This window comes from Aythya ferina (genome assembly GCF_964211825.1).
Source record: "Aythya ferina genome assembly, chromosome: 5".
In the NCBI taxonomy this organism is placed as follows: Eukaryota; Metazoa; Chordata; class Aves; order Anseriformes; family Anatidae; genus Aythya; species Aythya ferina.
Window position 1 is genome coordinate 5,070,848 of NC_140301.1, and position 26,847 is coordinate 5,097,694.

Consider the following 26,847-nt stretch of genomic DNA (forward strand, 5'->3'; position numbering starts at 1 on the left):
CAGAATCTCAGAGCAGATTTCCCAACATCAGAAATCTAACAAACAAATATGGCTCGTTTATTTCCCACAGTTTGTTGTTGGTGTGTTTTTTTTTCCTTTATTTTTATCATGGCTAACAATACCATAACAAATAGCATATTGCTATCTAATTATACTGTGATGTTTTTTGAGCATCAGCATGACTTTCTTCTCTGCCATTAAGTGAAAAGAAGGAAAATATTTACACGATAATCAGTTTAACATCACCTTACAAAAGCATAACGGGGGGTTGCTTTTATTTCAATTAGTGCCACCACAGTGACATGTAACAATGACAATGTGATGATTTACAACATCACCAAAAGGAACAATTGAATCAAAATGTATAAAAATTACAAGAGAAATGATTCAACTCCCACCTTAGAATCCTGAGCGTTTGCTATAACTACAGAAAATCTTTCACAGGGAAAGATGACAGTGCTTTTGGGCTGAGGAATTTATGCATGTATTTTGGTTTAAATTTCACAGCATCTAGAAAAGGCCAGACACAATGGAGCAGATTCATTAATGCGTTACATCAGTTTTATTACACAATAACTTCACAGGAACAGCGGAGTCTCATCTGCTATGAGACAAAGATTTAGGTCTTATGTCTACATTAAAAACATTCAACCAACTCCAACTCATTTAAAAAAAAAAAAAAAAATGTAACACTTTTTTTTTTTCCTTTTTCCAATAAAACTAGTAGTTCGCCATTTATAAAGTGATATGTTTTGACACATTTTTGGTGCAAACTCTGTACAAACAATGAAAACAGACAGCAGTAGACCTAAATGGTTCTAGCACACTGAGTTGCCAGCTCTGGAAAACAGGTTTTGCACGGCGGATATGCTAGGTGTGAGCCCAGTGCATGGCAGCTCCTACAGTTTTGCTCTAATGAAAGTGAGGAGAAGCTGGTGGACTTAAACAGGGCAAGATGTACACATCGATACATCTTGCTGGCCCTATTTCTGCCTACCCAAATGGGACCAGGGCATGGCACAGATCTCTCAAGTTCTCCCAGTGTACAAATATATGCATTTCTATATGCTTTGGCCTTCACTACTGTGAGGCTGAAACTAGAATCAGCCTGGAAATAGCTGCAGTCCGCTTTTCACTGAAATATGATTTTGTTGTCACATCTTGCTCTAGTTATATATGTGTAATGTTATTCTTGTCTCATCCAAAATACCTGCATCACTTTTTTTTTTTTTTTTTTTTGTTTCAGGATGCATTTTGCCTTCAGCTGCAAACCAGGAGATCCCCAGAAGCTGTGGTCATTGCACACTGGCCTACCAGCAAAAATAGAACTCACGCTTCAAGTTAATCATAGCCTATGTATCAGCATACTTTTATAGAAATACAATACACAGTTTGTGTTGTGATTTAAGAATTGAAAATTAATCATATGTAAAATTAGGCCACTCAAGAAATAACTGCCCAGCAAGTTGGAATTAGAGCTGTATATGAACCATTCAACGCTTGCATCATTGAGCTGGAAAAGCTCGGTAAGCCAGCGAGGCTTAGGTACAGAAGCTGACACTCCAGAAGTGTCTACAGTCCCATCTTTAACTAATGAAGATGATAATATGATGTAACGACAAGGAACAGGGAAGGAGCAAAGAAGAAACAGGGAAGAAAGGATAAGGAAAGAAATCCTTAAGAGAATAGCCAAAAAGGGTAATTTTTTCCAGGGTCTGGTCAAAAACTATTCTGTTCTATTTAATTCTGAATGCACTCGAGGATCCTCTTTGTTTAATAATTAACTATAATATAAAATTAAGATAAGTGAGAACACCTGTCTTGCTACACAACATCTGTATTGAACTAAAAATGCTATTTTCACTAAACTCAATGTAGCTATTTTCCTGGAATTTATAACTGCAAGCCAGTCACATGGTAAATTAACCTAGAGCTAGCCATGTAAGACTTAGCAAATTATTGTGTCACACATCTTTTGGCTTCAGCAGTTTTTACTTTTTTTTTTAAGCTATTGTCAGAATTAACCTTTCATTGTTTCTTTTGAAAAACTGAGGATATAAAAGCTAAGCTATGTCTTCTATGACACATGAACTACTTTTGGAGATATTATTTTAGTTAAGACACTACATAACTTTAAATTATAAAACATGTTTTCATGAACTCATACACATATATCTACATTCACAGCTAGCCAAATACTGCTAATGGAGAGATATTCAAGAAAAATGAGAACACAACCACTTACCTTTCTCCAACTTACAAAATACCAAGGGAATCTATAAGCTCAATCTTCCCCTCAACCTTTTTTTTTTTTTGAAAACCAAACCTGCCACCAACATATTTTTGGCCAGACTAATGTGTGCAGAACTGCCTTTTGATTTTCAGATACTGTTTTTAATACAGAACAAATATGACAGGATGAACAGAAGTCTGTTCCTGTTGAAAGGAGGAAGACAATGCCCTGAAGCAGGAACAGAGGAAATACTGAATATGAAAAAGGTGGCCAAAACCTTCCAGGAAAAGAAAGCACACAACTGTACCCAATTGCAGGAGGTATTTAAAAATATGTAAAGTAAATCGTCTCTTAAAGTAGCCACTCACTTTTCAAGGCTCCAGATAGAGATGACCCTAATTTTCCCAAAGATGTTGCTGAAAACTGGTTCTACAGAGTCTGAAGTTTAACCCTAAGAGTGAAAGGACACAGAACTAATTTTGCATTGAAAATGTTGGCATTTCATATCTTCTGAGATACTGAAAATATACTGAACAAACTCTTTGAACTTGCAAGCTAGGTAATGGCTATAAGGAACAATCAGCCAATGACAAATCAAGTATGCAATTCTCACATAGCTTTAAAGGCAGAAAAATATAACCTATTCTAAAGAAAGCAAATACATATCTTTGCAGTGAATGAGATCAGATAGAGAGAAGGACATAACTGACCCTAAAGGATACAGCTGGGTCACAGAAGAGCCCTAAGAAACAGCTACGGTAACATATCTGGCCAGTTTCAGACCCTATTCTTACTGGAAATCTGAGCTATCTAGATGCTGCGTGTACGCATCAGCTGTCTGTATGCCACAGAGTTTGAGATGATCTGGAGGAGCAGCAGGGTTGGTATGGCCACAGACCTGAGTGCAAGCTGTCACTGAGGAGCTCCAGCTTTGGTGGCTACCAATGCCATACAACTTCTGTACAGGCTGCAATTGACAGTTAAGAGACACACCACAGTAGATCCTCTGGCTCTGCTCTTGCTGTGAATGGCACAGAAATGCATTTGCACAGTTCGTAGCAAGCCTACTCCCATTTGCAAGGCAAATCTGCAGGAGCATGGCTGTTGGGGAGAATGCAGGTGAAGAATTCAACTCTCCATCTTTAAATGTATGTAATTAGATGTGTGCAAATTAAGTACCTGGATAAACTACTCACCAAAAACAAGCTGCTTAAACACCAAGTCAATAGCCTGAGCTGTATGCAGAAGCAGATGAGTATTCACACATACCAAAGAACATACATCACACACATACATCAGAACTCAAGCTGATACTTTCACAAGCTCTCTCGTGTTTTGCCTAGTCTTACCTATGCCTGTACCACAACTGCCTTTTAATGTATAATTTGTTAAAGACGTTTTAAATGACCTTATTCAACACAGCACATCACCGTTACTCAACAAATAACCAGAAAAAAAATATTTTCACAGTGAAAGAATAGCAATATAAGCCCAGGTGACGGCTCAAATCAAAACACTGATCTTTACCTTTTCAGTACCAATAATGTGAAAGATTTAATTGCTGATAGCACTCACATACAACAGTTTTATTTTGAGACCTAAAGTAGGTAAAATTTCTCCACATAAAAACTTGCAAGCAGAACACTTGTGAATTACGAAGGTCCTTCCTTTTTAAACAAATTTAGAAAATGTAATCATCCTTCACAGGTGAGATATTCTGTTTATTCTATGGAGAATCATTTCAGTCTAAATTAAACTCTTCAAATGGTTTTGATGATTGCTGCAATAAGGACACAACAGGGAAAAGATCTGGGAAGAGTAACACGTGTTAGATGAATGGCTGGCAGAAATATTTCTAGTATATGAAAACCACTGTGGTATTTTTTTTAAACCAAGTATTACTATTATTTTGTTAAGCATAAAAACTAATTCTGCTTATCTTTCTTAAGTGAAAATGTCAATCTGCACACTCCTCTTTAGTTATCTTCAGCATGGACTGGGTGCTTCATAGATAAATTAAAGATACAGGTCTTTTCAGCATTTAAAAAGCCACTGCTGGTACAAAGACTTAGGGACCGACCGGACTGTCAGAAAACCCTGCCCATCCACCATTTAAAAACGAGGCTGCTTTTGGTGTCTTGGCCTAATAACCAAACAGAGAGCAGAGTATTTTCACTCTGGCTTGTCTGTTAAAAATTTCAGACAAAAGTCCTGACACAAATTGCTTAGAATCTAAGCAACTCAGAACCTAAAATAGATTTTGATAAGAAAAGCAGAGGAAAAAAAAAAAAAAAAGAGGCTAAAAGCAGAGTATGAATCTCCAACTTTGTCTGTTTTTTCTGACCCTAACCTCAAACCTCACAGACAGAAAGAACATAACCAAATAGATACCCATCAAAAGCTTGTGGAAATGGTTGTTTCACATGCTCCCCTCTTCCAAGCTCTAACTTGTTTAACAGTGTGATTAAGAACACTACTGCTAGCAGTCATGGCAAAGAGCTAATATAAAGTCACACACATACACCATTACTGAAAAACAGGTGAAAGATACCTTACTGTAGATGTTGTTTTTTCTTTAATATGACATGGCTGCCAGTTCAACTACTTAAATTATCTCAACAACAAATATTTTTAAAAGAAGCCTCAGAAGAATAAATAGGACTACTGAAATCCTGCTGACTTAAAAACAGCTGTGTGAGGAGCCCTACAAACTGCCTTTTCAATCTTGAACTTGTTCATTGCACTGCTAATACTCTATTTCCAAGGAATACTCTGTGATCCTCTGTATACTGCTCAAGGTAAACTGTAGTAAAACTGTGTTTGTTAAGAGTCTTCTTTAGGATTCATTTGCCTTTCTTAGTGACACTTGCTTTCCATAGCAATGTATCCCCTGGAGGCTTTCTTACACAGATGGAGTGGTCAACAAATGGGCTGAAGAGGGAAAAGACCAAAGCAGTCTCTACCTCCTCCCTGGATAAGGGTCCCACGGAGACTCTTTACAGAAGACGGTACAGCTCCAGGCTGCATCTTTTGCACCATTCAACCTCCTCTGTAATGAAGAAGTCTCACTGACACCAAAGCTTTCTTGCTAGTGTGGCTGAAACAGGCACGCTGACAGAGCTCAGATCCAGACATACAGGGTCTCTGTACAGTAATGCTCAGCCTGCTGCTGGTCCTGACAACTTTGCCAGATTTGTGGTTTACTGTACAGTGTGGTCCCTGCTCTCGTTATTCCAGTGACATAATGGGGAACACAAGGTATGAGCCAGCTGGCAGACTCCATGAGGAAGCGCTGAACTGCAGCTTAGGGTCAGACCCCTAAGGCAGGAGAAGAAACCGAGGATGAGGACGTAGGACACTCACTGCTCTTGCCAGAGGGTCTGTCTGTCGTATGGAACTTCTGGAAGACAAGGAGTCCAACCCACACAAGGGTCATAGGTCTAAGGTTACCACTCTACATAATTAGGTAATAAGAAGCTTATTACTTGCCTAATTGAGTACCTCATAATTAAGGATTTGTTCCAAAACCTGCTTAAGTCAATAGGAATCTTCTTATTGACATCAAAGGAGCTGTTGATCATTCCCTGCCTACTTAGTAAGACACCTCTCTCCCCATGTCATGACTTTGCAGTTGCCATCAGGAGGCACTCAACTTGACAGTCTCACCGCTCAGCCACAACGGGGCTGGCGAGAGGACACTTTCATTTAAGGACATTTGACCCTTTTTTTTTTTTTTTTTTTTTTTTTTTTTTTTTTAACTCCAGACGAGTGCTGACCTTCAGTACTGGGGACACCTACTCGGTCAGAAGATAAAGAATTCATTGACATACCTCAAAGAAAATGGCAGTACTGAGACCTCTTGGGTTAACTGGACAAGGAAGGCCCAGGTCTAAATTGGGTTGATCCATGCATGTCCCACAACATAGGCTGTTGGCACAGATTACAGAATGTACAAAGATTTTCCAATCCAAAGGCAAGAGGTGAAGGAATGACAAATAATGTATTATACCTCTTAAAGGGAACTTTATGTACTTCCCTGACCATTAGGCAGAGTCACGTAATAATCATTTATACTGTATTTCAACAGTTACATATCTCTGCCTACATATTAATTCTGAAAGTGCATACTGTGTGGCCACACTGTAACTTGTCACTGAGAGACGTTGTGGAAATCCCCCTTATTTCATGGATCATTGATCCAATGTGTAAATCCTTCTTAGCTTGCAAGCCATTGACCAGATAAACCATAAGGGCTCCAAAGGGAAAGAGCCTTTCTGGTCTGTTGAGCAAATTCAGCAGTAGCACACGTACTTCAAATTCACAAGTGAAAACCTCTTTGAAATGAGGGTCCTGATCCTGCAAGTACTTATGCCCATAATCTATAAATCATCCCAATGCAAGTCTAATATACTTATCAGACACCCTTATGAAAACAACATTGAGCTATTCACGTTAAATATGTTTGTTTCCAGAACCAAGACCAAAATACAATTGGAAGAATAGAAATAATCAAGCCCTTTAAGGTTTTCCATTAAAAATAAATATTACGTTGGAGATTGCAATTTTTTTTAATTAGTAAGTGTGAAAACTTGCATTTCTGTACACTGACTTTTTTAATTTTTGTACTCTCCACACTGTAAAAACAGCTCATTGGACTTTCCTACCATCTTTGATACCACTAAAAATCACAGATTTTAAGCCAATTCTGCAAATTTACAGCTATGATTCAACAGCTGAATGCCTTTGAAAATGGATCTGTTAGTAACAGAGACAATGCTCTTACAGTAATATTTTGCCTTTTAAGCATTTTGTTACATAACCTGTATTTTCCTTAATTTCAGATCTGAGGCAAATACAAATTTAAAATACAGAAACACAAATGTTATTTTCTGTGGTGCTGGCACACTGTTATTTTCCAGATCACCCTAACATGAGGTAACTATTATCGATTGTGAAAGCACAACAGGTGGGTCACATGAAAGGTCACATTAGTTTTGTTCACAGGGCCAAACAGAAGGTTTTCATTATCCCTAATAAAAACAGAAGCAAGTAATAAAATATATCATTGCAATAACGTATCTCTCCATTCATATGCAATAACCTCATACATTAGGTCCTACCATTTCAAAATACTGCTGTTGGCTCCAGCAGCACGATTATTTTTGCAGTTGCTACTTATAAAAATAATACTATAAATCATAGTTTGACTTGCAAATTTCTATGCTGTTCTTTTGAACTGCTTTTTGAAATGTTTTTCTGGACAAACCTCCTCAAAGCACACGTTCACTTAGACATATTAAGCACTTTAAATGGTCAATAAGGTGGGAAAGATTTTTAGTAATTCCTGTTATTAGCGTAATAGCAAATCATGATGACCTAGGAGTAGCTAGGCACCTTGTTCAAATCCTGATGCTAACCAAGAGCAGAGTTATAACTCAGACATGGTGTAAAGAAGTCAAAACCTATTAGATACTTTCACAACAGTCTTCAGGACAAACCAGTTGACCAGCTCCATTCTCCCTGCAACACATATGCACAAACCCAGTGCTCTCACACTGCACCCCAGCACAGTCAACAAAGATTTATCACTTAAAGTAAATGTAACATATTCTTGCTTCAACCAAAACTAGCAGTTCATATTTGTTAACTACAGTCCTTGTATGTATTTTATCCATCTTAAATACACTTCAGTGTAAACTAATTTTAGCAAGCCTGTATCTTAAAGAACATCAGTCAACCTCTCCTAACATCAGAGAAAATGGTTAATGTTTTTGTTTTTTCCCCTGATAACTTTTTTTTTTTTTTTTTTTATTACTTTTACTTAAATTATACATTTATTAATTTCTAAATGATGCCTAAATAATTCTAGGCTGAAGGATCTTCAGTGAATTGGATTTTCTCCCTCGGTTTTTCTAGCCAGACTATTCTCCGATGTCTTCTTATGCTGGTATGCATCCACATCTCAGGATAAAAATGCCCAAAACCAGCATAGAATTGAAATTAAAAAGTATAAAATGCATTTGCATTTGCCTAAAGCTTTACTTCCCAGTACAATAGGGGTTATAGGCAGTGGCAGTAAGTCCAGTGCCTTCCTGTTGATACTACAGCAACAAAGACCTGCTCTTGAAAGCAGTATCTTGTTATCAGAAAGCAACATGTTATTGGAAACAGCAAATGTATGTAACAATGTGCAGCTATCTGTAAATGCAAAATACCCCTGCTCCAAAAAAAAACGAGCTGCTTATCAGCCTGCAACCTAACTGTGGAAAGCTCATCTTGGGGCATGTTGTGTCTGCAGAGCCACTTGGTTCAGGCTGTGAGGCAGCAGCAGCGGCTCACTCTCCTGAGCCCCTCATTCCTACAAGTTTTAGGACAAAGTATATTTTTTTCAGAGCCTCACCTGCTGGCATTTCTGACAAGCTGATTTATCATGGGCTTCTTTAAGAGGTTTAAAAAAACTCCTTCTCACAATTGGAAAATACTAAACACTACAGCTTCACACTTTTTCACACCTTACTCCTCCCCCTCTAACAGTCTGATGTGCTAATATTAAAAACCCTAGAAGATACATCAGTAAGTATATTTCCATGGTGGGTGAGGCAAGGATTAGGAAGATCTCCTGCATATTAGGTTAGAGAAAAGTCTCCTCAGTTACAGTATATCCGATAAAGACGCATACTGTGTGGTATTCTCCAGTTTACAGGCAATGCCAAAATCTTTATCTATAAAGCGCTAAAGTAAAAGCAGTGGCAGGTAAATAATTTAGACCTGGAAAAAAATGTGCCTTGAAAGCAGTTTGATAAAAACAGAATGTCTTTTATTCTCTTTCTACTGAAGCTAAAAATTCCAAGGAGTTATTGAAATTATTCCAATCAATTTAGATAACCAAATTTGTATTTTACATTTTGCTTACATTTTTGTGTGCACTGTACCGAAAGCAATTTTCAAAAAGAAAAGTAAAAAAACAACTCCTCTAATTGTCTCTGTGAACTTTAGAATATATTAGTACTTTTTGACAAATACAAAACCACAGTGATAAAGTAGTAAAATGGCTTTTTGTCTCCCATATCACAGGAAAGCTTAAAGAAAAATCAACCTGATCTAAAACATGCTACTTAAGTGACATTTTGTAAAGAAAGCCTAGTGTAAAAAAATAATAATAAAATAAGAACATGGAAGGAAAGTTTTCAAAGTCAATACCCTGATTTATATGATTTATAAAAGGTCGGTCTTATTTCTGGACAATCTTTTGAAAGATTTACAGCATTTACAGTCCAGCTATTTCTGCATCTTTTAAGGTATTGGCACACTAAATTTAGTTTCTTTGCTGCTCATACCAAGGTATAATCTACGTTACAGTTAAAATGGGGGACCTATGTACAAAATGGCTCATAATCAGACAGAGTCCCATCTGCACTATACACTGCTCCCCTAGGAACCCATGAGTAATCAGATTTGTTATAAATTTAGGGTGAATTATAGATAACGATATGGTAAGACTGGCATCTATGGTAGCTGTTCCTAAAACATAACTGATAAAACAGCTGAAACATGAGCATTTAAAGCAAGGCTCCTAATTTCCAGTTTTAGCCACCAAATCAGAGGTGGCCTGACGTTGAGAGGTGCTTGGCAAACACCACTTCCTTCCCGATTCTAAGGGCAAGCACCTTGCAGAAGGAGACCACAGCCACTGTGAAGCCTTGATGTGAATCAGACCTCTAACATTCCTACCCTGAAAACATCACCCTAGTGTCAGTGGGATCATTTTAGTAAAATTTCCCTAGCCAGCATTTGCAACATACGCTTGTGGGTTGTTTTTTGTGTGTCTGTCATTTGTTGTGTTCTTGTCGTATCCCTCCCCACCCCAAGACCTTCCCTGATCAATCCTTATCACTGACTAGCTGCCACCACCCACCCCAGCCTCCCCCATTTCGTACAGGGGCTGACACACCCCTGAAGTTGGCAGGTTTCTGACACTGCCACTAATTGGCTTTTTCTCGGCTCAGCCTTGAAACAAGCTGCTCTCTAACAACAAACCTAACATTCCTTCAGTATCACACAAACGCATGTGCCCACTCATACACATATTTTAACGTATACGTACCATATAGCCCTTTCCAGGGAGGACTAACTCCCTTCAAAAATGTATGAAAACAGATGACTGAGACACCTGTTGCATTCACTCCTTCTGTAGTATGTAAGATACAGAAGGAAGTGCTTCTGTATTTTTCCTGTTTGTCTGTCCGCTTGTACACTAGGAGCTGCAGGCAGAATGGCTACGTTCATAAATAGAGGTTATTTTTCATCTAACAAAGCAGCTGGGACTAAAATTTCAAAAAGGTCATAAAAATCTGGAAGAAAACCAATGCATTCTGCATTCATAAACTGCAAAACCCATCTCACAAATTTATCTTCCTCCCTCTCATTTAACTTGTTCTTAGTTCTCAATGACATTTCTTCAATAGCAATGAGAATGCACACTAACACAACTTTGGCTGGCAAAGCCATCTATGTACAGCGAGGCCAAATCAGAGCCTTAGCCTCTGGATTTTACTTGTATGATTAATCTGTAGTGTCTATAACCTTGGTAGTATTCATATACTATTAATTAATTCCACTAATTTAGGTAACAGACACATTGACTTGAGGAAATTTCAGACTCTGGTCAGTATAAGAAATTATATTACATCCTGCAGATGATGAAAAAAGGAAGGAAAAACCTTTGTACCTACCAAATTGAGCTGTTGTGATCTCAAATCAGTTGTTCTGCACGTACGGATATAATGACAGGAAAAAATGTAATTATAATTAGGTGTCTATTTTGATTTTTCTCTTCATAGTATCCGTACTGAATGTCATTTGATTTTAACAAACTATAAAGTCATTTCAGGCAGGCACTGTGTATACTTGCAGTTACCGGTCTGCTTGGAGTCTCTAGTTTATTTCAACACAATTTTCATATGCAAGCATTTAAATATTTTTAAGACTTAAAGATAAAAATTTAAAATAAATAAATAAATAAATAAATAAAATTAAACATTATGATGATAATCCAAAAAAGGCAAAACAAGTAATTGCTCATCTGACCAATGTGTCAATGACTCTGCTTTTGAGGGACAAGATTATGGAAAAATTTCTTAAAAAGAAAAAAGAATAAGAACATAAATCAGCGAGGCGAGGCTCATTTAAGGTCTGATTTTGTAATTGGAGCTACACTACAGTTATGTCATGATCCCAAGAAAAGTCTTATTTGACTTTAATGGGGCTCCATAATGTGCCTAAGGGCCTGGAACATATAAGGAGGACATTCACGAGGATCAAGTCCTTCATTTGCAACAAATGCCTTTAATGAAGCTGAATTTCTACTTCTAAAGATGGCCATTTTGCTACTCCTACTTGCCAGGAACAACTAATATCAACTTCACTAGCAGCAATAAAGCTACTCTTACACTGTGTCATTACCAGGAAAATCGAGAAATTCTTATCAGGCAATATTCACACCACCTAACTTCAGATATCTAGCCTAAACACCTACATCAGGAGCTAGGGTTTTCTGTACCATTATTGGTGTTTCCAAAAGCAGAGACAGGAGACCATCCCTCTCTCCTCCCTTCACAAAAGAACCTGAAGTTAGATAAACTGTGCATACTACACAGCATTTATTTGGAAGACAATAAAGCTTCTTCAATAAGCTCTTAAATCTCAGGTTAAATAAATGTAATATTTCGTGTAATATATGTAATGTAATATAGAGAGAAAATCCATGCACAGAGTTCAGGTTTATGTTTCAGAATTACATTTTGAGGGAAGTTAGTCTTGGAAGTTTTGGTAAGTTTTAAGTGTTGATTCTCATCATAGGATGTTCAAATCATTACTGAAGATTCACCACTGGCAAAATAAATTAGGTAGAGGAAATTAACTTGATAGTGATGAAACAGATTGTAATAAGTCTATCAAAGTAGGGAATGTTTTCTCACAGATAGCAGTGAAAGTCCAAATACTCCATGGAGCATTTAAAAATACAGTGGAGATGATAAGAGAAAGATACTTTAGAATTGCCGTGATAATGAAGAAATGTTTCTATTAATAAATACAAGTGGAAAAAATGTTTCTTTAACAACAGTGTTCCAACAGTAACTGAATAGCAACAAGGTAGTATTCCATCCTCCTACAAATACAGGCTACTTTCAATTTCACGTGCATACTAAATGGTGTCATTTGTCATCTGTACCCAGGCTTCCTGCTAGCTGTGACAATAAGTCAACTTAAACCTTTTCCATTTAGTAGCACCAGAGCCAGTACTGGAGGTTTTCTGGTTGACCAGAACAGATTTAACACTTCTGTGTCTCACATTCTGTGCATTCTTCACAAGACCACAGACCAAACTATACCATTGTAACCCGGGTTATCCGTAATTAAACCTTCCTTATGGAGATCTGAAAGTTAAAACAAAGATCACATTTCCTTCATATCACACACAGAATCACACAGAACTGTAGGGGTTGGAAGGGACCTCGAAAGATCATCGGGTCCAAACCCCCTGCCAAAGCAGGTTCCTTCATATCAAGACCAGTTGTCCATACCACCACTTTACAGGTAGAGATTGTTCATACAAAATTGTCCCAGAAACATAGCTTTAAAAGTTGCAGAGTTTATTTAAAAAAAAAAAAAAAAAAAAAAAAAAAAAAAAAAGATATAAAATTATTTCCTCTTTCCCTGTTCTACTTGCTCCAGTTAAATTGCTTCTGCGCCATTTCTGTCATAATCCATCCTTAAAATAAATAATGTCAGATGGTTTCCAAATCCAAAAGAGACTTCCAGGACTATGATACTGTATCTTAGAGTGCTAAAATGACTTTTATTGATAAGTAAAATTACTTCCAGCCTAGTTTTGCTTCCCACCCCACCTTCAGTCTGGTATCACTTTTTTTTTTTTTCTCCCCAGTCCAAGCAAATCATTTCTTAAATGCTTGGCCTCGTTTTATTTTTAAAGGCGCATTTTCCAGGAGGCACTGGCACTGAATGGGTTGTGAAACTACACAGAAGACTCAGACTCAAAATCTCAGCAACAGGATGTTCCCTGTCTGTTGACCTCACAGCAAGGAAGTTTCTACCTGGGTGACGAAATCTTTTCACATCAGAAACACTGAGCAGAAAACTACAAACAAGGTTTGTGGGTTTTTTTAGGTTTACATCCCGTTATCCTCTCATTAGCAAAGACAGGTTACCTGACCAGTGCATCTCCTTCTCCATTTGTCTGGCCTAATTTAACAAACAACCTGAGGCTGGCGCAGATAGGGTCGTAGTACAAATGTTTCTTCTCTCAATCCCTGACAACATGCTGCCTATCCCAGCCCAAGAGGAAAAACAGTAAGAATAACCCTAACCTCCTTTTACTCTAGTATTTTTGCACGTGGGCACCAATTAAAATATTGAATCCATGTGTTAAGTAGCAGGTCCCTCATTCAACATTAACAGCACCTCACCACCACCACCACACATTGCCTAAAAGTTAAAATGTATCTGTTAAAAAAATAAATAAATAAATTGTTTTTTAGTACCGGCAAGCATGTTAATTGTAGTAAAATGAACAATACTGAAATTGTTTGAAGATGGAATTAAATTTAATGACATTCACAAACAAACCCCTTTTAGAAAGTAACAACAGTTTTTTGAACATTAAAGAGAAGCTCATTATATCAAGACAACTCCAATGTAAAAGGCAACCCGACTTCAATCACTGCGTATCTGCATGTTAATGAACTTGCTGTGTGCAGCAGGGACTGAACAGTGTAAGTAATGGGAAGACTGTCTTAAAGCATACAGTACACTTAAAAAAAAAAAAAACACGCCACCTTTAATCAATGAAACACCTTTTCATTCGTACCTTAATAGCAACTGAAATGATTTCAAACGTAACACAAAGGGAAGATGATACTTAATAAAGGTTTCTTTAAGACATAACATTTCTTGCACATTCTTTCAGCATTCACATGCTGTCAGCATCACTGTGGCAAAGACTTTCAAGTTTCAGCAGACAGATACCGCCTAGTACAAAGTCTTTGTCATAATAATTTCATTGCAGCCCCCTGATCAAACATCTAGACAAATCTGAGACTGAAAACTGAGAGCTAACCAGTGACCTTTGATTAGAACCACAAGCACCAGTTTTAATAAAATGCCTCATTCATTGCTTTCCACTGCCAACAAGGAAGGTGTGTTTGAGCCTGAAAAATGTAGTCAATATAGCATTTACACCCATATAATGATTCCTATTATTCACAGTTAGAATTTGTGACTGTAGCAAGTGAAACACAGACATCTTAAAATAGCTAAATGAAAACACCCTGACAACATTCTACCTTTAAAATATATTCAGGAGCCTGCCTCTGCCTTTCTGTTGCCTGCTGCTGGCTTTCATGTCTTGCTGATCGTATTGTAATAGGGTTGTTGTTTTTTCCACAGACACCTTCATTTACACAGTGTTTGGTTTGTTGCTGTTTCTCAAAATCTATGACTGTTGGCCAAGTCCAGTTTTAAGGGGCCTTTACATCTGTGCTTCAGTTAAGTAACAGTGCCCCATTCAAATATACATGTATAAAGCTGCCTTTTTATATGTCATGATTAATATTTATATATTAAATTTTGAAAATCCAACTTATTTCTGGAGCCAAATATCCTATCAAACTTTGAGAAAAGGTTGTAAGAAAAGACTTTGCAGACTTGAGCAGTTGTTCCACATACTTTTTGGTTTAAAAAAAAATATCCAAGTTGCTGGTATCTAACACAGAGGTTCAAGGGAATACAATTAAAATCCATTTCACATATTTGTGCTTTAGCATATCAAGCAAGAGGACAGAAAGGGGGTCTTATCACATTTATTTCCCACTTGAAAAGAGAAAGTCTTAAGCAGGGTAATAAATATTCAAATGACTTTGCACCACTGAGCTACCATATCAAGCTAATGATCTGTAGTCTGGAGCTCTATAAAAAGAAAGCTTACTGCCTGCCGTCACCTAGAGGTGTTGCTGTAAACACTGTGGGGGGATATTCTCCTCTCAGTGTGTGCGCGCGTAGCTACACTTAATGTTGTTTTCAAGACAGAATATATTGCTGAGTTGTAAAACAGAAAGACAGGATGAAACATATGCAGAAAAATTCAAGGACAAAATGAATTAAAAGAAAGTTTCTGGTTGTTTAACTTAACTTCCTTCTTCACTGTGCTAGGAAGAAGTGGGTTTGGATTTCAGGCCTCACTTGCTGTAGCCACAATGACAAATCCGAGAGATGCAGATGTTCAGCCATACATATGGTGGGAGCTCATGGCTGGTTAACTAAGAGCAGGATGGGTGAACTCCGCAGCCTGCCAGGGCCTGCTGTAATCTCAAATTCACTGCAACAGAGCTACTGATGTTATAAAGCGGTACTGCCTGCTACATAAGAGAGCAGTCCCCTTCCAGCAGGAAGAAAACCGGAATAAACGACAGATTTGTTATGAGCTGTCTGCGTCCTCACTAGAGCATGGATCAAGCAGACATATGCTCCATCGAAAGCCATGGAGAAAAGGCAACTCTAAGTACAGAAAGAGCTACCTCTAACCACATATGTAATGGTATAAAAAAATCTTATCTTTATTACAAAATACTGCATAAGAAAGAGAGATGGTCTGCAATTTAAGCACAGGCCTGGAAATGAGCCATATCTTCTGAGTTTGAATTCTGGCTAGGACTCAAACCATCTTGAAACCTTCCTGCTTCAGTTTCCCAACTGGAAAAGTGAGAATAAACATACTTGCCTACAGTATTTCTCTCTCAAGAGTGGAGGATTAATTAAACACAGTGTACTACTATCTTGCTTATTTAGATGCACTAGTGTCCCTTATCATCTCCACACAAATTTAGAAGACAAGTAGCAATTGTGCATATTCTCCCTTATATACACTCACGTTCTAACCTGCAAGAGAGTTTAGACATGGCTGGGTAGACGATTTAGAGAAAAAGAGTGACTGAAAAATACTGCATGGAAAATGCACAGAGAACCAAAAGGAAAGCTCCTCCAACGTTCACATTAATTTTCTTCTGAGTCTTACGAAAGTACTTCTAAACCTGGAGGAACGTGCATATCATCAGAAATCCCCAGGAATGTCTCACCGAAGCCACCAGGACTTTGTATCTTTACGTGACAAACTAACCTGGAACTTGGTAGCAAATGTGAGTGAAACAGTTCGTCATTTTCCCAGCACCGTAAGGTAAGCCAGGCTTCTTCTGTCTCTGTGTTTTGGTCATTTAGGTTGCACAGCAATCCCCGATAGCCCAAAGACAGCTTCTTGCCTAGTTTATATAGCAAGCAATGCCTTGCCAGTTCTTTGGGCTTTGAGATCAGATGGAAAAGTCCTGTTAAGTTATAAAAATAGTACCTTATTAGATATCAACTACTGACTTACTGCAATTCCATCAGGGCTGAACTACTCAAGTTTACTCAGCGGCTAAACAAAAATTTTAAGGCCTGAATCAGCAGCAGTTCCCCCCGTACCAGTACAGAGCTAAAGATCCCATTCAGACTCAGCTGTGGGAGATGGCATACATAACTTTCCATGCCCTCCTTTTGGGACTTGCCTACAGTGTCTCCAGTGTCTCTGGCATCTCCAAAAATGGGAGCCCTTAAGTGGCCATTCTCCATTGACTTCATTTCTGGCAGACAACTCTGAAACAGAACTGTTACAAAGAAAGAGTCCAGACTCTAAGCACAAGTGAGATGTTAAATAAGAATGAGAAGCTAAGACAGCTAAGATTTCGGTAGTGCCTCAATGATCTCTTTAACAAATGAAGAAAAAAAAAAAAAAAAGGAGTAAAAAGAGAAAAAAAAGGACCCTTACTGGGTTTCACTGGAAGGAGAAAAATGTCTCCCTATTATCATTTAAATTGTAATCCATAAGGTTTGCTGGTCTTCTGAATTGTCCAAGCACACCAGTATAACTAACGCACAATATACATGCAAACATTTCTCACCTACAGAATCAGGTCCCCAGATTTTGATTCTGTTTTCCCAAAGGCCTTACTGAGTCCTGAAGATATAATACAGGATTCACATCGTGATTCATTATGAATTTAACAAAACAAAACTGAATGGCTGAGAGAAGAAACCTTATCACTTTCCACTGATTATTTCTTTGTTGTATTTATAAATTTTAGGCACATGAGAAGAGACTTCTCAGAAGTGTTTAAGTACTGTGGAGTCTAACAAAGCCAGGAAAGTCTGGAGCAATCTATCTGAAGCTTTCAAGGGATACTGTCTATGTATGTACATACCACACCTTCAATTAATTACTTAGTACTACTTCATTTTATGGCAGAAAAAAAACAGTGAAAGACTGATCTATGAGAAAATTAGAGTTTGTTACGTGACGCCTGTGCAATAACACTAAATATATTTTAGATTTAGAATAATATGTCTTTGCTACTTCTAAATAATTAAAATTGTGCTTAAAATACATTCACATGCTACACTTTTTTGTTGTTGTTTCCAACTTTTCACTTGCAGCCAACCAAACATAACTACTGCTGTGATCCAGTATAACACTACAGTTCGTTTCTTCTGTGAAACTGCCTGGCATTTACATGAACATTGCCACCAAAATGGAACAAAACAGACTGTTAGGCATTAGCCCTAAGTTAAGTAGTAACATGATCTACTTAGTGGTACGCTTATCAAGTCAGTTCTGTTGCTGTTTATTTAAATAGAAATTGAAATATTGGCTGCTCAATAAACCCCAGGCATTCTGTGCAGGAAATGGAAAGGATTCTAGACCCTCCTATAACGAGGGAACTTTTGACAAGTCCTCCCAGAACAGTTTGCTGTTCTGAAGTAACATTTCTCATTAATCGTCAAGAAAAGAGATAGTGAAGCTGCAATACAAAACCTGCTGCCAGGATAGACACAGGGCAGATATACTGGTAAGTATCATTACCTGGATTTAACAGCTTCCTTAGGCTCTGTGATTACAGGCTAAATGAAAGGATACTCTGTCCAAAATAGTAAAATACTCAAACGCATTCTAGATAGTACACATGGCTGACTATTTTTTTTTTTCTAAAACACAGTTATACCTGGCACTTTTTAAATACGGAAGAAAGGGAAAAAAAAAAAAAAAAGTCTAGTTGTAATCAGTCTCACAGTCTTGATGGCATTAGAGCTATTGGCCAACCAACGATGCAGTAGATTCAGTAGCTAACCAGATCTTGTCGTGCACCTTTGTAACCACTTAAACAATTCTCTGCCACACCCAGCTGTATTACCCACATTCTTCTTTCTTTGTATATACTTCAAATGTTTGGATCTGAAACTATAGAGCTAAGGGATAATTACGTATTTCACTGTTCCCACCAGACAGTGAGATTTCCCAAGGGTAGTGCCACTACTGCCAGAATTTCACACATCTGGATAAAGGGATGGGCTTTTATTCTACACTGGCTGCCTCTGACTGTTCGGTCATAAAGATTCTGGTTTGCCAGTAAGCGTGTTGCAATGCAGGGAAACCAAAGAAGTGAAGCAATGCTATCCAAAAAGTAAAATCATTATGCCTGATCAAAGTTATCATACAGCTAGTTTTTGGTCAATTAGCATAGTATAAATAGCAAGTTTTACCGCAATATAAACTTCAAAATTGATCCTACAAGCTTTTAGTTAACAGAGCAGCCTCAAAACAATCAAAATGTTTGATCGTTGCCTGAGCAAGGACTTCAGAATTGCTCCTCTTATTTCTGGCTACATCAAGAAAACAAAAATCATCTCAAAGAAAGAGGTATTATTCTGTATGCAATTTCTCTTATGACTGAAAGTAAATATTAAACATACAGACGATTCTTTTACACATGCATTTTAAGGGCTGATTTGCACATAAGTGTAACTTCTTGGCTTCTTACTTAAAAAAAAAAAAATCCACTGCATGTGGTTCAGATGTTAGTAATCTCATCCTTAATCTCAATAAGCAAAATTATGCCAGTCCCTTGTTTATGACTAAACAGCATTATTCAACTTTTTACTAGCTTTTTTTTTTGCTGGAAAAGTATTACTCTATTGTACACATTTTCATTTTTAATAGATGATTCACTTGCTTGATGCTAAATGGAACAAATGCCTTAGTAACGTAATCAAAAATATGCAGACGTGTTTCCAAAATTAATTTTGATATTTCCTGTCACTGAACTTGTCTCATCAGAGCATAATAGTAATTTCATAGCTGTAGCAACGCTGATTTCACCACACAAGAATCTACAGGAACATTTGAAGTCGCACACGTTCAAGAAATATTTTTGTCCAGAACAGTTACACAGTTAGTTTGCCTCAAATCCCTATCATCTTCCCTTTAAGCCAGCCAGAAACTGGATTCAGAACTTCCAAAGAACACTAGTCTAAATCACAATCTATACATACTTACAGTTTCTCTCTTACAAAAAGATGCAAGTCTCAGAAATCACTATTATGCTTCTGCATGGCACTCAAAGGTCTTTCTTACTATTTAAATTTTGTATCTTGATCCTTTTAAGTAATTAGACAATCGGTAAAAAAAAAAAAAAAAAAAAAAAAAAAAAAAAAAAAAAAGCTATTACAATTATTGTTGAAGACTTATTTTATACATGCACTGCAAGGTCTATACTGAACACTTATTTTATGAGAGTCCTTTTCCTTCTGTTCACACGACATTTTTCAGAAAATAATCAGTTGCACAAAAATGCTAACATATGGCAGCATTTCTGAAAGTGTTGTAGAAATTAAAGGCAATAAAAATTGCCTTGGACAAGAAAGGACAAATAGGCCAAACCAAACAATTATTCTTGCAGCTTTCTCTAACCACTAACTCCACTTTATACGCGGTTTCCGATCTCTCATATTAACTCTGATCATATATATTTAATTCCATTCTTAAAATTTTCAGTAGACAACTTCAGTGCTAACCTACAACTGCCCTGTCAGAAAATCTTTGATGTCACAGCATAATAGCTCCTGAAAGAACAGCACTAATACTTAATGTAACATGAAACCAGGGCCCTGCAGTGGGGCTGTCTGCTGTCAGGAACAAACAGTTTCACTGCTGTTCCCCAGAAGTGACAAGATTGAGAACTAACAGGGCAGCACCTCCTCAGTGCTACAGGAGACCTGTGCACCAGAGCCTGTGGCAAATCCAATTTCATCACTTTAAATGTATCACCATTACTTAAAAACTAAATAAAATGCCCAGCACTACAGTCGGTGCTCATCTGAGATGTTCTCTTCATCTGGTGTAAATTCAAATGTTCTGGCACAAAAAACAATTATTCCTATGCTGCAAATGATAAAACAGCAATCTGCATTTATGTGGAATTTCTTTAAATTTCACACTTGTAAATAACAGTGCCCATGTTGCCTCATGCATCCAAAATTCTTTTCCAGAATTTATATTTTTCCTTGCTGTAACCTTTGGATCTCTTGTATTTTGAGTTGAAATTTTCAGATTTGAGGTATTACTAGATGGTCTTCAGCAGAAAACATGTATCTTCCCCGGTGCTAACACAGGTGATTATGGGCCCACTTTTTAACTTAGTAACAGATTTTAACTAATGAAAAATATTGTGTCTGATGGAAAGCATTAGAAAGATCAGTTTCTAAAACCTTGCGTGGCCCCTGTTCTGAATGACACCGAATGTCACCTGCCGAGTGCCCCTTTCACTGGAACTAAAGGCTCTCACGGGAAGTATAAGATCCCTACAGGATCTGACCCCATATGTCTCTGTTTTGTGCTCCATTTTTTGACCTCTTTCAAAACATTTTTAAGATGCATTTGTAACATTGCTTTAGGTCAAAATATATTATTATACATGAGGGCACCAAGCTCCCATAGAAATCAGCTCAATTGCTGGATTTATTTTCTCTCTTGGAAAGCTGAGTGGTATTTTATAAACTAGCAATAGCTGTATTTTTAAAGTTTATAAAACCTGGCCTCTGGCTAACTTGTAAACATAGGATATATTATCCTTTTGTTTGTAAAGCTTAATCCTACAACTGTCAAGCTGAATAAACCTTTAGAATAATAGTAAAAATACAAAAAAAAAAAAAAAAAAAAGTCATCATTAACAGAAAATTGAACTCTGAGACAAAAACATCAGTGGCACAATTTTTATATATTTTGCAAGTACATATATAATTGTGACCATGTGTATCATTCCAAATTTCTCAAAAGCATTGTTGGGCCATCTAATTTTGAAAGTCATGAAGCAATGAATGCTTCATGAAAGTATCTGTGTATCAGCATTCTCTCTCAATGAATCTCTGGTAGTTGGCAAAAATAACCTGTAATGCTTTAATCGTGTTGGACCTTACTGACAGTGTACCGAAAATGTGATTCTACCTGTGGGTTCTCCTTATGGATTCCAAGCACGTTTTCATACAATGGCATTAAAAACAACATGCTCATAGATTTGCAACTCCTAGTATTTGTTCCTAGAACATACTCGAATACAACACCCACGGTGTAAACACTGAGTTAGAGACAGCCCTTACCTTATAGCCTAAGTAGCTTACACAAGAGAGCAAAGAAGGGACTGGGAGTAAAGCAATGTGTCTCTAATCAGTCCATGGCAGCATCACAACAACAGTTAGTGCCAAGTTCTCCTCTCTTCCAGTTCGGCGCCATGAGCAATCGCACCCACTGCTCCCTGAAGGGCTTATTTTGTTCCTCCTCTTATGAATTTCACTGGAATTGCTCAAGAAGTCACCACTGTCCCTGTTAGAACCTACTGTCCCTCTGCTAAGACGCTGTATGGTTTGAGGTGTGGTTTCTGCTTAACACCCTTTGCTACACAGTGACATTGGAAGCATTCACAGTCATTTACTGCACCTCAGCTGAGAGGCAGGAAAGACCCAGAAGTATGATTTCTTCTGTCCCTCCAGCTAAACGTGCAACAACATGCCTCTCTACACTCTAACCTAGGCTAATAAATACATATATATATAAATATATACACACACACACACACACACTTTACCTCAGCTATTTTAAAGATGGAGCACAAAAAGACAAACAATCAAGGTTTAAGATAGTACTTAACCATACCCCTATTCTGTCTCAATGGGAGCAAGCAAAAACTTTTACAGACACAATGAAATTCTCTTTCCTCAGTGACCTGAAAAAAAAAAAAAAAAAAAAAAAAGTTTGTTCCTACTGTGGAAAAACTGCATCCGCTACCTTTGCCTGAAACATCTAAGATTTTCCTGATTTATTTTTAATTTCATTTGTTCAATTGGTGCTTTATAATGCTTGCTCATAAATGTAGAAAGAACAATAGCCACATAGGTAGGTGAAATTTTGAAAGTATAATTGGGAGTAATTCAACCATAACAGAAAAAGATCCCCTGGCTTCTTTAATTCCAGCAACATTAAGGTAATGCCAAGACGATGCTTTGTAGCAGAACAGGTGAGGAAAGGGGGGAAGAAGACAATTAGAATCACTACCCTACTTGGCCCAGGCATTCGGAAAGAAGACCAAATATCTGACAGAACTGCTTGGAGAACTCAGTTCCAATAAAGCCCACTGCTAATTACTGCCTGCAAAGCATTCTTTCAGAATGAGAAAAAAGCTGGTAGGAAGCAATGAGAACTTGGAAACAGAAAAAGTCATTATAAACAAAATATAACTTCAGAATTCAATGTACTAATTGTAGACAGGCATTATTAATTTCTGCAGATAAACAACATAGTTCTAAACAAGGGAAGAAATAAAATGTGGGTCAAAGACCAGTCTCTTGATCAAAAATCTTAGCAATTTCACATTAAACGTAAGTTGATTATAAAGAACATATTTATTTAGCATCAGTAATTATGTAAAATGAGCCATTCCCTCTGGAGATTATCCATAGCCTTCTAGACAAAACAAGCCCCAGAAGTTTTTAATCCTGACCATGTTGAAGGCTGACCATTAAACAAAGGACCAGGTCAGTGTGGAAATTCATAAGCCAAAAAAATACATAAACCACCACTAGTGAATAAGGATTCAGTCCTCCAAAGTGCTAAGCATGTTGGCTCCAATCCAGAAACGTACTTAACTACATGCTGAATTTTAAGCACATACATAGTCTCATTCCCACTGAGATTATTCACGGGCTTTAAAGCTCGGCATGTGCTTATATAGTGTGTTGAAATGGGACCAGAGCACTTGGTATCTTGTGGACTTAAACTCTGAGTTTTATCAGCTGGACCTGGAACAATTCAAGCAAATGAATTTCCTACCTGTCTTAGTCAATAACTCTGAACCTTCCTTCCCAAGGTTTGAACCATTCAGAGATTACAAGTTCCAACTACCCTTCTTCCACAACCACAAGTAGGAGAACAAGGGCTCACCATCCATTCCAGTACTCCGCTGCAGCATTTTCTTTTGGTTTGGGGGGACAGGGGATGTCAACAACAACAATAAAACATCCAAATGGTTTTACCTTAGGCCTAAAAAAGGACCAAAGCTCATGGACCAAAGCCCATCAGCTTGTCTGGCTGAGAAAAAAAAAACATAATACTAAACACATGCTACTGAATTTAATGGCAAGAATCATCACTGCCTCAATTATTGGGAATAAATGACAACTATCCAATTCACCATTGGCATTTATTTTAATACAAAAATTGTAATAAGCAGCAAAATGCTCGTCACATATCTGATGTTATTCGTATATCTCCAGCACCAGAGAACTGGCAGCCCATGGCTGTCAGTGCCTTTTGGCATACAAGAATCTCTTTCCCAGTGATTGCCTTTGCCACAGCTCTGGAATTCACTATGAGGGGACTGAGGCCCAAGCGTGACCTATGAGAACTGGCTTTGACACATAGCACGCTTTCAACCAAGCAAAACAGCAGAAGAGCAAAATGCAAATAAATTAATTTCTCACATCAAACAAGTAATGGCTAATGTTAAAACAGCCTTTTATCTATGTGCAAACAGGGTTGGTTTTGTTCTGCCTTTTTTTTTTTTTTTTATTTTATTTCAGAACCATATTCATTAAAAAATAATTAAAAAAAAAGATATACCAAATATTTTTAAACACAATTAAAGGCATTTTATTAGAATACAAATTTTCAACCAGCTTAGTAAGATATCGACACATTAGTCAAGTGAGAATTTGCACGGAGAAACTTAAAGGAAATAGAATCACTTGCACCTTCAGGTCTGAAACAAGATTTGAAACAAGCTGTGGAAGAGTATTTCATGTAGTGGCTGCTGTGCCTCATGTGGACATCTATATTACATTGTGGCGTAGAAATGAATAAATTTGTCAGACAGTCAACTGATATGATCTAGCAGTTCTACCTAGACTGAAGATTACTACGGGGAACCCTGGTATACAGCATTCACCGAGAAAAGAAGCTGCCACGCATCACAGCATATTTTTACACACTCAAGAATTCCAATCGAGCCCCAGAAACAGGCGATCCCACTAAACATGGATACTCTTAGGAGAGACATGGATGATCTGCAGGTCCTTCTCTGGAAGTTTTAGTAGCTCAGTGCCTCTCATGATGAAGCTTCATAGTTCTTTCATTTATAGACTGGTTCCCTATTTGTTACCTCTCCAACACAACTGGCTGGCTAGTCTGCATCTCTTATTGAAACATGGTGCCGTGGGTCCAGCTGAGCCTAACATGCACAGCTGGGAGGCTGCAGGCCATGGACTACATCTTCTAAACAAATTGTCTATCACAGGAAGAGCAAAAAATTCCCCTCACTGAAAACAGTATTATGGATGAAGGAACTGCACAGTCTCCCAGAAAACTAAGAAAACAGAAAAGCAATTTTCCCTTTAATTTAACAATGTATTCCCAGTTCTGGAGCTTACGCATCCCAGTGACCAACAACTGTTCAGTCATTACTCACACTCTAAGCTCAACCAATACCCCATTTATTGTGAGTGTCAGAAACAATGCTGTTCGTATCTTCTCAGTTTCTTGGAAAGTGGAGCAGAGGTGAAGAAGAAAATGAAGGTATTAAATATCCCTTGATAGGCTGTATCCACTAATGCTGATCTGCTCCTAAACATCCTAGCTTCCTCTCTTTGCTTCTTGCCCCATCCCCTTTCTTCCATTTTTCCCCTCTTCTTTCCTCTCATTCAAACATTTTCCCTCTTTTCCTATCCACAGAAACTACCTACTTTGGGTTCCGAAGCACCTATTTCATTTCTGCTTTGCTTTTAACTACTCTCAAGCATTCCTTACTAACATCATCAAAAAGCTACCACGCTTCCTACTCACAACTATTCTAAAAACATAAAATACAATTTAATTTCAAATTCAACATTCAGACCACAATAAGTGTACCAGATTACTAATTTATACCGACCATTTAGAATTTGTGAAGTCTTTCAAAAATATTTGCTATCAATCAGTTACTAGAAGGAAAACACAAAAGTGCTCATTATCCACAGGCTTTTCATGCATATAGTATAATATTTATGTATACATCCAAGACGACTAAAATATACAAAAATGACCAAACTGATCCACTTGAACCTTCCTTTTCTCAGAGAGCAAAGAGATGTAATGTGCGTTTCAAAGTATTTGTTGCGAACAACTTTATGAGCTACAGAAAATGAATATGGGCCTAGTCTTTAGTAAGCACTAAGGAGGACTTCTTTGATCAATGCATGCTATCTTCTTTGAAAGACAGCGTTTTAGAAGACAGATTTTAGAAATTCTCTATGCACGCTCAACCGCAGTAAGAGAATTACAGTTATTATTCATTTCAACGCATCCACTCTTCCCTCCCATCTTTGTCCTTTCATATCCCTTCCCCTCCTCTTCCTCTCCCTTTGTTTTTTTCATCCCTTCTTTTTCTCCCACACACCCTCAAGAAGGCCCAATTCAGCACAGTGTGGCATCAGCAGAGACCAGCAACAGCTGCTGTTCCAGCCACAACAGCGAGTGGATTTTAAATAACATATAAAAAAAAAAAAAAAAAAAATCAAGGGACAGATTTAAAGTTAGGGAGAGCTTTTTAAATTGAATATGTAATAACTCTACTGAGGATCTGGACTTTAGCTACACTCAATAGGGGTGCTTCATTACCTACTTGTGGGAATGCCACTTGTCTGTGATGAGGTCACAGCCTCCTGGTGATAAATTCCATATCTGCTGTTTAGCCCGGTCAGTTGAAAACAAACTAGCAGATGCCATGCTGATTTGCATCTAGTTGCTATTGATACTAAAGAGACAATATAAGAAAGACAGGAAGTATCATGTGGGAGCCATGCTTTAACAGTCTGACGGGAAACATGTATTCACCTTTATCTAATCATCCCACGCTGAAATAATGAAATGGAAAGTCTTCCACAAAAGGAACACAGTAATCAAACACAATTTGGGGTTGGATTTTTCTCTTAATGTTTGTTATCCTAGTCATTTCTGTGTCACTTTCATTAAATAAAAGACATCAGAAGTAGAAGAAGAAACAGTTTATGCCTTAACATTTGCACCTGAATTCAGCCTGACCAAGGCAGGACTCCATAAATTAGAAATTCAGGAATTAAACCTAATTTTCAGGAATTACTCTTCAATTTTCTTTTTTACTTTTCAATTTTTCTTTCATCCACCTTCTCCC

The 26,847-nt window shown here is 37.5% G+C and overlaps 1 protein-coding gene across 10 annotated transcripts in view; it reads right to left on the reverse strand.

Moving 5' to 3' along the window:
* The window catches only part of SOX6 (SRY-box transcription factor 6), a 381,588-nt gene that overhangs the window by 339,536 nt on the left and 15,205 nt on the right, over window positions 1–26,847 (reverse strand). Inside the window, exon 2 of one of the 10 annotated variants that reach the window (XM_084521858.1) lies at window positions 22,323–22,392. The exons of the other annotated variants lie outside the window; for them this stretch is intronic. The gene's annotated coding sequence lies outside the window, so the exon portion shown is untranslated. The remainder of the gene's footprint in view (window positions 1–22,322; window positions 22,393–26,847) is intronic. 10 annotated transcript variants of the gene reach the window in all.